Below are 4,405 nucleotides of genomic sequence, written 5' to 3' on the forward strand. Positions count from 1 at the left end.
GTAGGACTGTGTAGACGCTAGCCTAGTGTACAAAGGTCAAAATTTGCATTTGTTGCCCCACCCACCTTTGCCTCTGGCCCCACCCATCACTGGAATGCGACTCCTTCTGGATGGAAGCCAAGGGGACGGGTGTCCTCAAGGATTTTTATGGGGGTGGGGGAAGAGCAGGCTAATTTCGTCACACAGAACATGGAGCAAGGTTGTTTTTCTGCTGCTTCAGAGGGCAGGACTCGAACCAGTCAGGGCCGGCCCACCCGTGAGACAAGGTGAGGCAATTGCCTCAGGCAGCAGGATCCACCAGGGCAGCAGATCCCAATGTCGGTCTCCCCCCTCCTTGTTCCTGATGCAGACCTTTCCTTGCCCCTTCTTCCCTAGCAGTGAGTGGGTACCCTAACGCCTTGGGCAGATGGCTCTGAAACCAATGGATTCCAATTGCAAGAAAGGATATTCCAACTAAACATTAAGAATAGCTCTCTGAGCACAAGAGCTGTTGGACCGTGGAACACACAACTTCAGGTGGTGGACTCTCCTTCCTTGGAGGTTTCTAAATGGGGTTAGGCCAGGTTCTATACACACTAGAAAGTTGCTCTCTCAAGAAAAGAAAAAGCAGCAAATCTGGGGGTTGTGGTTCATTTGGGGTAGGGGAGGCGGCCCCACTGTGAACACCCAGAGGCCTAAGAGATAGTACCAGCACTATGAATTCTTTCTTGTTCTCTCCTCTGCTCATTGCACCACACTGCCAATTTAAAGGAAATTAGTAAGAGATACAAACACACCTAACGATGGTATGTTTATAACTACTTTTGCAAAAATGAGTATTTTACACACACAGTGAACTTTAGCAGATGTCATATGAAGAAATGCAAATGAAAAATTAATCTGCTGCTGAGGGTTTCCCCATGTTGCTCTCCTTTTGTAGATGGGAGGGTGCAGCCTTTAAGATTTCATTAATTAGATTCTCACCTCACTTTTGTGTTCTGTAAGATGGTCCAGAAATAATTATAATAAACTGTTAAAAGTGTTTGATCATGTCACTCTGCCCAGCTATTTCTGGCCAAAAGAACAGCAGTAATTCCAAACCTAATCCCAAACCGAACTACACTTTCTCCATCAAGCTTTCCAAGCTGGGGGTGGAAACCCAGTCCCAAATATTCCAGCAGTAATTTACCAGCAAAGTACTGTATTTCTAGAATGGCAGTTAGTGGCCTTTCAAGTCTGAATGTACCTTGTAAGGCTGTCTGCCCCTACAGAGATCTGTAGGATCACTTAGCTAATTTGGTGAAATTGTACTCATGGCACTGCAAACCTACAGAATACTACAGGGCGGTGACCTCAAAATGGGCATTTTCAGTCAATTCTCCATGGGCTGTGGAATGCCCTAAGCCATAGGTGAAGCAGCAACCATGTAAATACATGTATTTTGGAATTTTGTCTTTGGCACAAACTTTAGGCTGTTTTAGGAGATGAGGATTCAGTATGTGCAACGGAACCAAGTGCACTTTTCCCCTCTTCCTTCCCATCACATCCCCTCCCTCTATTGTCTCGTTTCAGATTTTCGATTACTGGTATATGCTCTTTGTGGCAGGGCAGGGCCTATCTAATCCCGCTATGTAAATGCTGTGCGCATTGATGGTGCAGGATAAATAGTAGCGGTGGTAGCAAAACTCATTTCAACAGTCTGTACATTTTGCCCAAATCTTGATATCATTACTGTTTATTACTTTTTGCTTAGCCGTTAAAAGAAAAGGCAGTGCCTATTCTGCTGTTCCTTGCTTCCCTTTGCTAATGCAATTGCTAGCACTGGCCCTGGATCTTTAATCACCAGCTTCGTTCTGCTGCAGAAACGATTGAATATATTTGATCCAGCTCTGTTCTGCCACTCTATTCTACCGCCTTCTTGTGCCTTGACCCTCTAATTAAACACAAGACAGGGAGCGGAGGAAGCCTACACACCCAAGCTGAAGGCAGGCAGGAATTAATGGGAGCTTTGTTTTCCTCGAATAACAGTAGAGAATGTGAACACAAGGCAGGCAGCCTTACCCTCATTTACTGCCTTTCCCAAAACACGCCCTCATTCTAAGCCAGCTGAAGCACATCGCAGGAAACATTTGGGACACCTCTGACAAATGTTTGAAAGCAAACTCACGCAAAGTCCACACAAAAATGACTGTGAGCCGCAGGTAGGGACGCAGAATTGTGGTTTTTCTCAGTCTCTCATTTCTCCAGTCTTTTCAGAACTCAACATTTCTATTATCAGTTTGCACACACAAAAAAGTCCTATTGAAAATTCACCAGCCTTTCAGTGCATATTTTTCCTAATATACACATTTCTGCAAGCAATTTCCCATAACAAAATGTTCTTTTGTGTTATTTTCATGAATGCAGACATTCCCCTAACATAAACGTGATGTTATTGGGTTGAAGAACTGCATCACAAAATTTGGAGAAGTGCATAATTCGAAGCACAGCTGTGTTTCGGTCTGCATATTGTTTTGCAAAGTGGGGGTTAGGTACGTTCACATTAAAATGCAAACTGTACCAGAATTCTCCCATATCACTATCCTTACCTGTAGTGCGACATGCACAGAACTAAAATGTATTTGGCTGACAAACAGCTCTCAAGGCTTCTAGTTCCAACTTGAAAGCTGCTGTTTGAGTGACTGAGCTACAGAGCAGGTGGTGAGAGAAGCACGACCGCTGCATCTCGATAGGGAAAGACCTAATTGCCTGGCATTTGTCAGCACCCGAAATTGCTGGCCACATTTCTCCTGGAAAAGACCAATGCCGCTCAAACTCTGCTGGAGGTAGGACTCCTGGAATACATGGGCCCCAAATGGTTATCGTCAGGGGTTTTATCAGATGGTGGAACTCAGTTCTGGCATCTCTCAGGTGGGCACCATTGCCATTCTAAGAGAATGAGAGAGGTGTTAATGGTGAGTTTTGGCACCTGTTTTTCTAGAAAAATAGCACTGGTTATCATAGAACTGTAGAGTTGGAAGGAATGCTGAAGGGCATCTAGTGTAGTCCCCTGCAGTGGAGGTGCCCATATCCCAATTCCTCCTGCCAACATTATTGACTCGAGTATGTGAAAACACGGCGGCCAAAAACAGTTCTCCAAACAGCAGAAGTTAGAAGTAATTTAAACACATATTAATGACTAAACATCAGCTATTTTGGAGGATGCACAAAGAAGTCTAAAGGGAAACATCATGTTTATTAACTTACGCACCATATGATGCTCAAAATATTTTCAAATGCACAGAAAAACAGGGTGCTGTTGAAAGAGAGACAGTATATACTATTGCTGGCACAGCAAGGTAAGTACAGCCTGCATGCTATGGTCTTACTCCCGTTGTGGTCCAAGTCAAGGCCTTAAAGCAGAAAGGCATCTAAGAGAGTAAATATGGCTAGACTCTGTGCAGCTCACAGGGAATTGCTGCACTTCATAGGGGCAGAACCCAAACTGAAATCAATGGAAAACGTAAGGAGCCATGTTACAGACCGGTTGCGATACATGTTATCTTTAAACTAGATAGAAAGAATGGTTTTTTTGGACCAAAGCTCACAATTTGAAAAAGAACTCCTACAAAACAAAGATTAATTTTTGTCTAAAATGTTATTAGAATGAAGAGTTTGGATTTGATATCCCGCCTTTCACTCCCCTTCAGGAGTCTCAAAGTGGCTCACCATCTCCTTTCCCTTCCTCCCCCACAACAAACACTCTGTGAGGTGAGTGGGGCTGAGAGACTTCACAGAAGTGTGACTGGCCCAAGGTCACCCAGCAGCTGCAGGTGGAGGAGCGGAGACGCGAACCCGGTTCCCCAGATTACGTGACTACCGCTCTTAACCACTACACCACACTGGGAAACAAAAGACAAGCTAGTTAAAGCCTCAGTGATACACTGGCAATAGATATAGCACACAATATAGATTTTAAGATCTGGGAGAAACTTTGGAAAAGTGCCTTGAAATTTACAGCATGTTATGCTTTGAAGGAGAACTATCTGAAAATGATTCACAGATGGTATTTAACTCAGAGTAGGCTTGCTAAGATTTGCAAGACAGAACCAGATAAGTGCTGGAAGTGTAAAAAGGTGGAGGGAACATTCATTCATATGTGGTGGACATGGAAAAGGGTAAAAAAGTATTGGGAAATGATTTATAATTGAAAAAATGTTTAAAACTACTTTCCCAAAAAAATCCTTTCTATTGGGGATAATGCAGTCTGAAATTCCCAAGTGTCAGAAAAGGTTATTTATGTATGCAACAACTGTGGCCCATGTTTTGTTAGCCCAAAAATGGAAAAAGAGCAAGATCCCAACTAAAGAAGATTGGCAACTTAAGTTGACAGAATATGCACAACTTGCAGACTTAACATATAGAACAAGAGAACAAGAAGAACATA

The sequence above is a fragment of the Podarcis liolepis genome (genome assembly GCF_965112155.1).
Source record: "Podarcis liolepis genome assembly, chromosome: 15".
In the NCBI taxonomy this organism is placed as follows: Eukaryota; Metazoa; Chordata; class Lepidosauria; order Squamata; family Lacertidae; genus Podarcis; species Podarcis liolepis.